Source organism: Centrocercus urophasianus, unplaced genomic scaffold, assembly GCF_019232065.1.
Source record: "Centrocercus urophasianus isolate 14NV4802_14NV808 unplaced genomic scaffold, USGS_Curo_1.0 seq_32, whole genome shotgun sequence".
In the NCBI taxonomy this organism is placed as follows: domain Eukaryota; kingdom Metazoa; phylum Chordata; class Aves; order Galliformes; family Phasianidae; genus Centrocercus; species Centrocercus urophasianus.
The window spans coordinates 7,797,498-7,811,869 of NW_024884889.1; the positions used below are offsets into that span (position 1 = coordinate 7,797,498).

Below are 14,372 nucleotides of genomic sequence, written 5' to 3' on the forward strand. Positions count from 1 at the left end.
ATGCTTAATGAACAGAACTGTAACGTTCTTTTGATACATGGAAGCAGTGACTCTAAAGCCATTATTTTCGTGATAGTATAACTTTATGTTCCCATTAAATCCTAATCCCTGGTCCACCTCAAACCATAAGTATACAACTTTGGACTGTAAAAAAGCTTCAATTTATCTGGTAGGGTTTTGAGGTTGCACAGATGGCTGTTGTAGATTACTAAAATGGGACTGTGCAATAACAGTGCCAGCTGTAGAACAACCAGTCCATCTATAAAAGAGGTAGCAAATTAAAAGAGGGAATCCTTTCAGGAAATGTCTGAGAGCTCTTTCAAATGGACTGAAACCCCACGTCAGGAAGAAACAATTGCAATTTGACAAAAACAAAAACAAAAAAAACAAAAACAACCAGACTTCTGAAATATTTGTCATTAAAATGAAATTTCAGCAAATCATTTAGGGAAATGAAAGACCAGGGTTACATTCCTTTATATTACTGTAGCAATCGTAATATTAAATAATATTTTATGATTTATTTTATTTTTTCTAATCTGTCACTAAGATTAATTCCAAAAGCCTAGATAAGGGGAGAGAGTTATGGGAGCAATATTCTGATTTTCTGACCATTTTTCCAGCTGAGATCAAGTCCTCAGTGCAGGAAAACCATTACTACTCTCCAGAGGACTCATTGCTAGTTCTTTAAGGATGCAGCATATCCTAATGAAATTGATCATATAGTTCACTTCCCTTCCCATTTCTTCTTTCTTTTAGTGCAGTGATACGTTAGGAATTGGAAATTCACATTTGGCTAAATATTTGCTTTCTCATGCAAATTATTATTGCTATTGCAAGAGTGCAGTGAATTAGGGATTGATAATAAGTATCTTGCAGAGCAGATGCTTTCATGTTAACCACAGTGAATCAAAGTACAACTTTATATGATTCTTTCATGATCATAAACACAGAGCCATTTTCACACAAATGTCAATAATTTCATGTAAGTGTGCACAACACAGAAATCAAAATTACAGAAGATATTGCTTTATCATGTCTCAGCTGAAACACTGAAGACAAAAATACGTGTCTTCTATTTTATTCCTACAATCAGATATGATCAAATTTCTGTTGTATTGTACTTATCATATTTATACTTAGTTAAAGATAAGAATTAAGCAAAAGGTTTTTTGGACTTTTTGACTTCTTTCGTCTGTAATGGAGAACTTGACCCAATCCTTACTCTCCTTCAAGGAAACTGATTATTGTCGTAGACTTTCTGTTGTCATTTCCATTCATTTACTAAATTAAAATGAGGGCTCTGAAATTAGGATAAAACCCCTTTTCTTTATGCCATAATTTAAAGGAAATCTTCTGTAACCTTAGTAGCTTTTTATTTTTTAATACAAATTCCTGCCCTGGAAAAACAAGCAGTCCTTCCGATTTTGGTACTTTCATTTTTAATAAAATAATAAAAATAAGAATGTTTTCAGAGAAGGGAAATGACATAATATCCAAATATAGAACAGCTACTTCAAAAATATTCTACTGAATAAAGAGTAATACGTACTATTTATACCTAAGTATAGTAAAAACCACTGGTCTTTTTTTACTTCAGAATGCATAATGATACAATTTATTAGAGGTTACTTTCATTTTTTTTTCACTGATTTATACCAAGGGCTTTTAACAGTTTCAAATTGTGTCCAATAACAGGTCTTACGTACTGATGTATAGAAGTCACTCTACTCACCTTAAGAGTCTAAGCTATGCACGAGCAGCATGAAAATCCAGTACACCGTGAAGAGCAGAAAGCAAAAATGAGATTCTAGGAACTGAGCCAACAAGCTGTTTTTTCATATATATGTTTTTCTTGGTCCACTAGTTAACGTTTATGGACTGGAAAACACTGAGACATATTTTTATGTATTTGGAGCTTTGGTCCACGCTCCTAAAATGCTACTATTCTCAATTTTGCAAAATGACTGCAAAAGCTCTGCCCTGCCCAGAAAATACTTTTCACGCCACCATTTTTTGTTCTATCTAAAGTTATATTCAATTTAATAATTGCCCTTGCTCAAGCATTTACTTAAGATAACATTAAAAGTTATTCTAAAATGGAAGAAGAACACAGCCCTTGAAATTCATAATTGAGGTGATTCAAAGCAGAAATTGTTATACCTCGCATTTGTAAAACAACTGATTAGAAAAATGCTAAAATGTTGCGTACGCAAAAAAAGTTAATTAATTTATTTTTCTGTCACAAGAAATTTCAAATTAGCGCCTGTGTTAGTATAACACAGACACAATTTTAATTTGAAGTGACATTTGAATTCAATTAAGATTTTCATTCGGGGTGATTCATTGATATTTTCATACTTACACACATGTATGTACGCACGTGTATCACAATTTCTTCAGTAGGATTAAAAAGCATCTTGGATAGATATTTGCAGTGGAGTTGTCAGGTCACAGCCCTGAACCATTGGTTGAGCACCAGGGGAGAAGGCATTGCTAACCCTGGGAGCTCAGGTGCAAGCAGTGCATCCGACTGACTGGAAGGGGTAGAGCCAGCATTGATCCCTCCTCACCCTCATTTAAGGGTTAGCACTGAGGGAACAGTATTTCACTGGATGGAGGTGGCACTTCTTTCAATTTGTCACTGGGCATCAGAAAGGGTGAGCTGATTTTCCTTCTTTATTACTTGCCATTGCTCCATAATGCCTGTATCCCATTTGAAGGCTCTATCATCACTTTCTTTTGCCATAAATTCTTGCAGCAAAGTAGAATTAGTTTTTGAAGTTCTTATGCTGGATTTTTAAAGAAATCATTTTTTTTTCTAGTTATTGTGAACAGATTGTATATATATATATATATTTTTTCCCAGAAGGTAAACTGGTAACTAACTACAGACATAAGTAGTGAGAGAAGCTATTTTCTAGCTTTACTGTATGCATCTGTGCACTCATTTCTGCCAATGCATCATTACCAGTCATCATCCATCATCTGATCAGTCCTGGCTGGATCAGGAAGAGAGAATGCATTTGCCTGTAGCACAACTGGCAATTTAAACTGGGACCCTTCTAGAATATTTTTAAAATATACCCATAGAAGCTACACATACCTTTATTATTCCCTTGCTGCATTTTTGCTATAGGGTGATTTTGTACTCTTACAGCTATGCTTATGCTATAATGGTATGCTTCCCCTGTATCAAACAGTCTTTTGAAAGGCAGGTTGTTCAGGCCAGGAATAAAGAACAAAATGAACAGGTTTACAGTCCTGCAGTGGTTCCAGGGATGCCTTCTTTAGCAGCATGAACCAGTAGTAGCACAGTATGTAGTTCAGATGAATCTGCCTTGCTTCTCAACAAGAAAAACTAGCCAGGGCAGAACATACTGCTATCACAAATGTAATAGTATAAAATTAGCTATCAGGTGTACCTCTGCGAGGTACAAGACAGTGTAATAAAGGCTTTCTCTACCTAACAGGAAAGTACAAGTAATCTTCTTGATCAGTACTGTCTGCAAAGTTAGCAGTACTGGTTCATGTGTAAAATACAGCATTCTGCTCTAACAGTCTTCCTTTTTCCACTTTAATTTGTTGCTTTGTGGAAGACCTGCCTTATCTGATAGAAGGATGAGGGAATCTGGTATCCAATCAGTTCATATTTAAGCAATTTTCAAATATTGGCGATTTCTTCTTCATTGTAGGAAAAATGTCTTTAGAAATTCCTCATAAGTATCCAGTACGCTTTCATTCTAAATAATAGGTATTCTTTTTCAAAACAAATTACACAGCAATACAAGATCTGGGGAACAATCAAAGAGCTTTTGCTCTTATGCAGAACATAATGAACATCCCAACTGGCCCCAAACCCCACACAAAATGTCTTCCATGTAAGTTGGCAAGTCTAAACTAGTCATTGCTTTGTGCTTAAAAAATAAATGCAGTAAGTAATTAAAATAAGCTCTCTACATCTGTCTTCTTGGTTTTACTTTGAAGGACAAACTAGAACAGTCAAAGACAGAACTTCTTAATTAATGTCTATCTTCACAGATCAATAATATTTTTAAGTGTTGATACGGAAAAGTGTTTACAAAGATTGCTCTGCTGCACCTCTAGTTTAATGGTAGTTTATTTCCTTCCTGTCAGATTGCCTTGCCTGCTGAGAAAACCTTTGATGCCGACACACCTTCAAAAGATCAGCAGGGAGAATATTCCTTTATTACCTAGGCACTATAGATGTCGGTTCTTCTATAGGTCTCTTTCCTCTCAGATTTTTAGTGTTTAGACTTTCTATGTAGTCTTCATTTCCTTTTCATTCTGATGAAATCTACTACAGCTTTGTTTCTTTTTCAAGGATTTTGCTGAATTTTTTATTTCCAGCAAATTCTTCCATCTGGTACTACCCTTCATCTTTAAAGAGTTCTGTGCTGACTGGGGAGGAAGAACCCGAGCTAAAGTTCACAAGAGCATAAAATAGCTCTGTTTGTTTTGCAGATTTTCCTACCCTACAGCAGTCATGACAGCTGCTCCCATAACAAATGATTAGAGCTTACAAACAAGGCAGAGTTGCAAAGGACAAGGGATTTCAAGGAGCCATCCACAATGTAATTTGCAGATAGATAGCTATTTACAGTGTCTACTGCAGTATTTACAGTGCAAAAATGGATATGAGATCCTTTAGCATTCCCTAGCCATACGGATCTCATCTATTTTTGCTCTTCTCAACCCTGTATTCCTCATTCATCCCAAAGCACACACAAGCATACATAAAACTGTCTTCTGTTTGGAAGCACATTCCTAGGAAGTCTCGCAAGGACAAATTCTGGGAAAAGGCACAAAACGTGGAAGCAAAATAATTACACAAAGTAGTGTTTGCTAATTGTTTTTGGCACTGGTGGTGGATTCCAGTGAAAAATTTCTACCTCTCTCTGACTAGAATGCCATTTGATTTAAAGGTGTAATAACAAATATTCTGACATAGAATATCTACTTTCACAGAGTAATTTATTTTCTGTACATTAACCAATTTACTGCAATTCTGGCAAAGTCTTTCCAGGCTGCTCATAGATGAATGGTAATAAAATAAAAATTTCTGAACAATCAGCTAGTTTAGACACCAACTTCAATAGAAGTTCTGCATCTAACCCTAAATCATTCACAGTAAAAGAAAAAAGTGGTTTCACCAATTAATAAATCATATCACAGAAAACATGACAATGTTTTCCCTAATTGTGGCCAAATTTTGGTCGTCCTTTCCCTGATGTATTTTATCTGCAATTGTAAGTTAGCCCTATATTGATTTTTTGCACATCATCTCATGTGGCCTCACCTGAACTTTGGGTGAATTACATGCATATACAAGAGCACAAATCTGTTTCAGAATTGTCTCACTGATAGGTGAAGTTTTAAATGTTTTATTAAACAGTAAATTACAGCAAAGCTGGTTGTCCTTTTACTTGCAGCACTGTAAATCAAAATTTTAATCAATGATGCCATATAGTTATAGCAAGGACCCAATAAAAAAGAGAGCCAAAACCAAAAATGTGTTCTCTCCCACTTTGGTGTGCATGTGATAAACCACTTGTAAATTATGCTCTTTACTGTAAGTTTGAAGTCAAAAGGCTTTCATAGTAAATGACACAAAAGTGCTACCAACATACTGCTGATATATTAACCCCAGCACAAAAGATTATCTGCTTTTTTTGGCTTTTCCCTAAGGAGATCTTCATCTCTTTATAATTGAGCATGTTACATGAAACTTTACCACGGTGCATTAATACTGGGGTAAGAATAACGTGCAAACTTGCTGAGAATGTCCTGATTTTAAAAATATTGCTGAAAGGAAAAAAAGGCCAGGAAGAATGGGGTCCACAGTGTTACATGTTGTTTGTATCTGTGCTGTAGCATTTCTAGATATGCAGTATCTGCACATGTCAGATTCAACACATGGGCTAAATTCTGGAGGAGGAACTTTTCAGATTTATTTTTTTTTCAGTGAAACAAAATACAAGTAATGTGAGCACAGAAAGCATCTGGTATTTATGCAGAGAAAATTTTTGTGCTATTTGTGTCTTTCTCACATGGAAGATTGACAATCACAATAGTCCAGTTAGATGAAATTATTTTTAATGAGAGTTTTATAAAGTGTTTTTGGAATAATTATGCAACTTGATTTATTCTTTTGGTCACAGAAACTTAGTTTGCATTAGGCAACCTGCCCTATGTTTTCAGTGTCATTTGTGATTTGAAATACTCTGACTGGGCTTGCTCAGAAACTGCAAGTTATCCTACAGTTTCATTTGAAGATATCAGATTGTTTTCCAAGGCAAACAAGCAAGACTCAGCACCTCAGACTAGTGACCATCTTTGAAGGGAAAACAAGGGAAAAGATTAAAGAGCAAATTTGCTTTTCCTTTAGAGAAAACAAAACAAATAAACGATAAAAAATTATATTATTCTGAAAAGATATGATTATTTTCCCCAATAATACTTCTAAAATAATGCCAGTAAGAAAAAAATAAACAGCCTTGTAAAGTTGCAGATAAAAAAGAGAAATGGAAAGTTTCTACAGAAGAGCTGAACACCTGTACAGAGGTATTGTGTCACTAATCCCTAGTAGGGCTTCAATTTTAGGTCTGTTGTAAAAAATCAACCATCTCTTCAAGCACAGGTATTACAGAGAAAGAAAACTTAAATGCTTAAATAAGAACTCATAGAAAAGCACAAACATTATGTCAAAGCTGAATAACAAAATGAAAATTGACATAAGAATACACAGCAATGTCAGAGCTGACAGTGTGAAGAAGGCAGAAAAGCAGGTTAAAAGTGGTTATGTCTTTCTTATTCTAGCTACTACAAGGTAGAAACTGAAGTCAATTTGTGTGAAATAAACAAGAAGAAAAATTAACATCAAGAGTATTAATAATATAACTAGTAAAATCACAACAAAATTATTTGCAGAAGGAATCTGCTATCAAGAAACAAAGAGAAACAAAGACAAGCAAATGCACATGAACATTCCACGCCATGTCAGGGCAGGGAAAGCAAACAGGACTACATAAATGTGTGAAATGAAAATCTATTTTGACTATATACTGACTATGTTCTGACTCTATACTATGAGTGCTGCTCATACAACATCTGTTATACGTGGGGACAGTCCTGGCCTTGCTAAGTGGCACCGTGAACTTCTTTCAAAACAGCAGCCTCTAAGTAAAGGATGGCAATGAGAAATGGTAACCTATGGGCAACTGCCCCTTCAGAAATTTTCCAGGTGACTTGGTGAAGATAAATGGAAGGAAAATATCAGAAAGCCAAGCTGTTCAAACTTATGAAAGTCTGAAATTAAGGTTGTACGTTTAAATTAATTCTTCTCTCTCCTCTGTTTTTTTTTTTTCCACTGTTACACAATTAATTACATAATTACATTCATTTCAGCCATCATGTTCAACAGATTGCAAGTTACTGCTTTGAAGAGAATGATCCTCCATTCATTTCCTTCAGGTGCTGGAAGGATTATGGTAAATAAAATGAGATACTACAAGGAAGAAAGAACAATCATACGGCTTAATAATTTTGACTGTCTTATGGAGTATTAAGTTTTATCCCTTTCTCTGCCAAAAAGATCCAAGAGGAATTTGGACAAAACACTTGAACTGAATCTTTCAGAAATCATACCTAATCGGATATAAATTGCAAAACCACTAAGAACACACTTGCAAAAACTATCAGAGTGATTAGATTCTTACAAAATGCTCTGTCTAACTAAGTACCATGCAGGCCTCTGAAATTTTCTGAACTACAAACATCATATTGTGCTGAATTAGCAGGCAATAATGAAAACAATGAATGTTTCATGAACTTTGAAAAATGTGGATAAAATGTAGCCAATGTCATACACTTACCTCATATGAAAGCATATGAATCAATGAGAAACTGTGTCTTCAGAGCCAGGGTCACTCAGCGTGTTAGATAAGGCTTGCATATTGAAAAACAAAAGCAAAATATCAAAGATCAGTGCCTGCTGTTTCTGCAGGGGACTGAATGAGTCTGAGGGGTGCTGAGGAGTGGGGAAATTCAGAATGTAATCATCCTCATACCTTCTGTTTCAGTATCTTTTATACGTAGATTGCAGCTGATACATTTAAGGAATTAATAATTATTCAAGTCAGTGCATCTCTTGATGCACACAGGATGAGTTAGCAATCTCCTCTTATCTGCAAGAGTTACGGATTGTTTCTTACCCGCTCCATGCTCTCTAGATTGGTTGCCAGCCAAAGTCTTACCATCATACAATTTTATTTTTGTAGGCTCAAGTCTCACTGGCTAAGAGATTCGATGCCTGTTCAATTTAAAATTTTTCATTTCTCCTTTTTAATGTTCTTCCTTATAGTTTCCTGTTATGCTTCGAGGTCAAGTGTAAAGATCAATAAAGCCTGTAACAAACAAGCCATAAAGAAGCAGTCTGTACTATTTATTGGACCACACTTACAATAACTCCATATATGAAAAGCATGCTAAAAATGTTAAATTGTCTGTAAGAGAACGATTCAAATTACTAACAGTCTCATTTATTCTGTCTGGAAAGTTGGAAACTATATATGAATGAACAAATGATACAGGATGTTTTCTACTTAAGAGGAGTGTTTCAGAGTTATTTTCTTTAGGTATCAAATTGCCAAACCAGAACATCTCAGTCATGGCAAAGCTTCATGTACAAAGAGTTATAATTTAAAATTAAAAAAAAAAGTGAAACACACTGCTTTTCAACTATAAACATATAAACTGAATTAATTATCCTGAACATTTTTCTCAAAAACTGTATACAAGACACCATCATTTATTCCATCTAAAATGAAAAAATCTGGATTATTGTAAGTAGTTGAGACTAGATAATGTGAATTGAACTGATCTTTAGTGACCTCTGACAAGAAGTTTCATCCATATGATTTACTTCTAAATGAAATCTTGTATGGATTAAACTGGAATTTTGGTTCAAATCCAGATACCTTCAAGAAAAGACATTTGCTAGAAACTGCATGGAATATTAATGTAACACATACTGACTGTGGGTTTGCTCTAGATGCAAAATGAATGCGCTCTTATTTGTTGTCAGTTGAGAATCTGATAAAAATGTTTTTTTTTTCTACTGAATTAATCCAGGGAGCCATCTATATGTGCCCATCTCTTATCCTGTTGATACAGGTATGCCATTTTATAGGAAAAATAAAGGAAAAAAATAAAACATGCAAACTTTTGGTTAGTGAGGGTTTCGGATTGTTGGTTGAGTTTATTTAAAAAACAAACAACAACAACAACAAAAAACCCCTTGTGTTACATTCTCGATCTTTCATGTTCAGATTAGATATCAAAGAGTAAACACGACTGATTCACATGTATGTAGAAATGAAAAATAAATATACAAACAAAAAAGCTTTCCTGTGCACATGGAAAGCACTCCGCATGTATTTCCATAGAAGACTCTGCAGAGCAATCTGAAACTAATGTTCATCTGCTTTATCTGAGAACTAACACATTTGGCTCACCTTATTTCTTCTTCTTCAATCAAAAAAAGTCAGTGGAGAAAATTTAATGGAATAATTTAGTCTCCTTCCATCTTATATCTAAATATAGTCTAGAATAAGCGTTAGTGCTAAGGGAACCTGTGGATGGGCAAGAAAGTTAAGACTACCACAGTCAGGAATTTAAACACTTAAGTGTTCAATTTGTTTTGTTTTGTTTTGTTTTAACACTATTAAACATAAAAGGAATAAAAAGAAATATTTCTTGAATTAAAACAAAGAGAATCTCACATAGAAAAAGAGAATCACCTAACTGCTCTGTCAGAGGAAGGATATATTGCCAGGTAACAGATAATGGACTGCACCAGATACGGAAAGATCTAGCCTGTTAACTCCCTCTTGGAGGTACACTGCCTAGTGGGGAAAAAAAAGGAAAGGAACAATAGACTGGACACTATTTAGAGTGAAGGAAAAATGGCAAAATCAATTATCTCTCTCTGAGTAGGTATTTTTTCCCAATGCTTGATTTATTAGTTATAACACTTTCAGAGTACATCAGCAGTACGTTAACATAGAAGATTTTGCTAGGCTGTGGCCAGATCTTGCATCTCATCATCTTCTCACCCACAAAACAGAAAGCCAATAGAGAAGTCTTAAGGTAATGACAAGAATAAAACCAACAGCCAAGATGCAGAGCTGTCTAGTGTGACCTTGTCTTGGAATCATAGAATCATTTAGGGTGCTAAAGTCCCTCAAAATCACCAAGTTCAACTGTATACCTAATACTACAAGTCTACTGACAGACCCCAGGTACTACATCCACATATCTCTTAAATACTTTCATGTATGGTAATTCCCTGGGCAGCAGGGAGTTCCAATGCCTAAGCATTCTTTCCATGAAAAAATTCTTCCTGATACCCAATCTAAGCCTTCTGTGGCACATATTAATTTCATTTCATTATCTCGCATCCTTTAATTTGTTTCCTGAGAAAAGACACCAGTTTTCCCTTCTTTGTTACCTCCTGCCAGATAATTGCAGAAAGCATTGAGATCTCCCCTTTGTCTCTCTTCCTTCGGAATAAATAGCTCCAGTTCCCTCAGCTTCTTCTCTTATGTCTTATTGTTTAATCCACTCATCAACTTTGTTACTCCTCTGGATATGCTCAAGTAACTCAAATCCCTCTTGTAGTGAGGGGTCCAAAACTGGTCATGATATTTCAGATGGGCCACATCAGTGCTGCACACAGAGGATCAACTTTCCCAGTCCTGTTGACTGCACTATTTCTGATGAAGGCCAGGCTACCGTTGGTCTTCTTGGCCATCAAGACATACTCCTGCCTTGTGTTCAGCCAGTTGCCAGAAAGCACCCCTATGCCTTTTTCTGCCAGATAACTTTACAGCTTCTCTCCCCCATGTCCATACTGCTGCATGGACACAAGTGCAAGATCCAGCATTTGGCTTTCCTGAATGTCATAACATTGACTATTGCCTGCTGATCAAGCCTGGCATTATTTAGTATCTATCTTCTCACATACATTGTGGTATTAGAAGAAAGGTTATATTCACTACTTCTGTGTTTGCTACTGAGGTGATCATCACTGTTAGAGTACCACATCCAGATCTACATTCACATCTGAGGAAGAACACCCATAAAGTGGAAAAATTTCAGAGAAAACCCTCCCAAAAAATGAAGATTTGTATAGTTTGAGTTATAGAAAGGTGAAGTAGTTCTTTCAATTTAGACCGTTAAAGATAAACATTGAATTATTGATATAAAAGACAAATACTTAAATATCTCTCATATTTCTCATTAAGTTATAACAACCCCTGAAATGGTATCTGTACAAGAACTGGATTTAAAAAAAATTATTCAAAATATTATATTTGCTTTTACATGTATACAAATCTGTATAACATGTTATCTTGTAATTTTTGATTTCTTTCCTTGTTTTCTAGTAGATAGTGCAATTCATCATTGGGATTGCATACTAACTAATCAATAAAGATAAGAGACTCATGAATTGAGACTACCCTTCTAGGAGCAGCAGCAGCCCACCACTAAGGATATTCCAGTTAAAGTATTTCACAAAAGATCTTTAGTTTCTCCAGCAAAGAACATCGGAGAAATATGAAATGGATCTGAAATATTTGCAGTGAGTTCAAAATTTATTAATCTAAACAGTAAAAAACAACCCTTCAAAATTTTGCTGGTCCCCATAATGATATCTAATATATGGCACAGTACAGAAAGAACTCTGTTTTTTCTCTTAATTTTCCAAAATGCCATCTTGATATATACAAGGTAATGCAGAGGTTCAGTATTTGGCTTTCAGAGTACTAGAGATGAATTTAAAACAGAAATGATAAAGCTGTGACACAACTTAAAATATTTCAACATTTTTTGCCAGTGCATTAGAAATTTCAGCAAAGAAAACCAGCAAACTAACCAGCAATTTTTGTATCCACTGTTTCTACAAATGAGAAAACTGCCAAGCTGAAATAAATCCAATTAATCTTACTTATGAAGTAACCTGTAAATTTACCTCTGTGAGATCTGTTTCATTCTGGGAGCAGTATAGCTTTGAGTATTCATCCAATCTATTTCTCCTACGTATACAAGTAAAACCTGTATGAAACTGATTACAATGTAGCTAGACAGATACATTTTTTAAACTTTTTAACTTTTTTTCCAAGAGTTGACATCTCCAGAAAAGCTCATTTTGGAGCATTTTCAGAGTGCTTTCTCAAGCAATGACATTTAAATGGCTTCTGACATTTTTGAGGATAGGGTTGGGTTTTTGTTTTTTTTTAATGTGAAAACTGAAGAAACCTCCTTTTTTTTTTTTTTTTTTTTTTTTTTTGGTATGTAGAAGCAATCAAGGATTCTTACTCACCATAAAACATGTCAAAATAATGGATGGCCTACTCAGCAAAGAAAATAAAGAAGTCAGGTAGAAACACACAACATTCTGCTAAGAAAAGACTCCTTGTGCAAGTCCATTTCACATACAGCCTTCATGAAAAGCCATACTAGACAATTATTTGGAACTGGTTTATTTTCCCAGTATAAGCCTTTGAAATAAAATAATCTTCTAGTACTTCCACTGGTAATGTTACTTTTCTGAGTGTGTGTGTGCAAAAGAATTCACTTCTGATTTCCAGTTGACCTAGTAGTTAATTAATTACTGCAGATTATTATGAAATCAATAGTAACATGCCATTGCTGATTCACTTCCTATTCATAAATGTGAAGGAGCTTCCCACCCCTTCATTATTTAATTTATTTATTAGAAAGATTCTTCAGTGAGTAATATTTTATGCTGGCATGAAGCCTCTCATTTCTGCATGCCTGCATGCACAAAACAGGAAAGTGGGAATGAGGAAGGACTGCTAACATCCTTTCTACCTCTATAATTTTTGTTGTTTTTGTTTTTTTTTAATCAGAACTAACAAGAGCAACAAAATTCACTCATTCTAACTTGTGTAACCCGTGGCCATACAGCTTTTTTGTACTACTGAGCTCATTAAGATCAGATGCACAAGTACTTCAGGTGTTAGGAAACTCAAAGAGTGACATCTCTGACAACGCTAATACTTGGGAGCAACAGAATAATTGTAGCCTTATTATCTTGCCTAATGTGTATTTGCTTGAGGTTATTTGTCATTATGCCTACTTGAAGAGCACCTTTTCTCAAAGGCAGGTCTTTGTTATCATAAGTACTTCTGGCTTTCTGGTAGCTGAATTTTTTCCTAGGGTTGTTTATGTTTTCTTGATGTGACTTCTTACTAAGAATAAGAAAGAGTAGACATGATACATTGCTGCTTGAGCTGAAAGATTCTTGTAGCATGGAAGCAATGTCTCAGACGTACCGTCTCATCTGCATTGGCAGCAAGAAAGAGTGGTGAAAAGAACAGGTACACAGATCTGGAGACAGACAGACATGCTATGAGGCCACACTGTCCTTGCTGCTGGACTAGCATAGAATGCAGAAGCAAGTATTGAAGTTACAAAAAATAAAATAATCTCAGCATAATTGTAAAGAGATCTATGTCATAGATAAAATGCTTGGAAAAATCAGAACTGTAACTCAAGTAACCGTATTCTGAAAATAGCTCCTTTCTGGGGATGTTTTTTTTCAGTATCCTTCATCAACCTTTTTGATGTTTTTAATTCATGGGTGGCAGTTCAAAGCAACTTGACAGTCATTGCTACATTCTGATTTTTAGTTATTTAGATATCTTAAGAAATTAACACTCTATATGGTGATTTGTGACAAATACAGCTATCAATCTATTGTTATAGACTTTCAGTTGCTTTTTTTTTTTGGTATACTGAAGTCTATGTGAGTAGTACAATGTCTGTATTTTCTGTCCAGATACTGCAGCTGAGTGGGGTAACCTACAAACTTCTCACAGCTGACAGTTCAAATATGAAATCACAGATTTCATCTTTCAGCAGCAAATATGCCTCTGGCATCTTTCTTTTGCATTTGTCAGTCATGAAGCTGTACACCAGATTCTGAGAGAAGAGAAGCAGCAGTGTCACCACAGGAGATATAAAAATGTTGGTCTTCAGGGATTTGAAGGAGAAGTTTGGTTTCATAGATAACAGAAAATGCTTTGCAGACTTTCCATGGAATTGCTCTATTACCTCAGTGTTTGACATCCAAATGTCTTGAGTAGTCCACTTCTTGCACTGAATATCCTTATTTCAATACATTTTTACTTTCCTGGACAGGATTTACACCCTCTCATCACAGAACAGACAATACACGCAGTTGCATTTTTAAAATGATCTAAAGCTTCTGATCTGTTTTTAACCATAATCATTTTAAAAGAATAAACATAGTAAACCAAATT

The 14,372-nt window shown here is 35.1% G+C and overlaps 1 long non-coding RNA gene across 1 annotated transcript in view; it reads right to left on the reverse strand.

Annotated features, from left to right (window-relative positions):
• The window catches only part of LOC122166244, a 55,377-nt gene that overhangs the window by 16,519 nt on the left and 24,486 nt on the right, over positions 1 to 14,372 (reverse strand). The window contains exon 5 of the long non-coding RNA XR_006170744.1: positions 7,896 to 8,426. This is a non-coding gene — a long non-coding RNA (uncharacterized LOC122166244). The remainder of the gene's footprint in view (positions 1 to 7,895; positions 8,427 to 14,372) is intronic.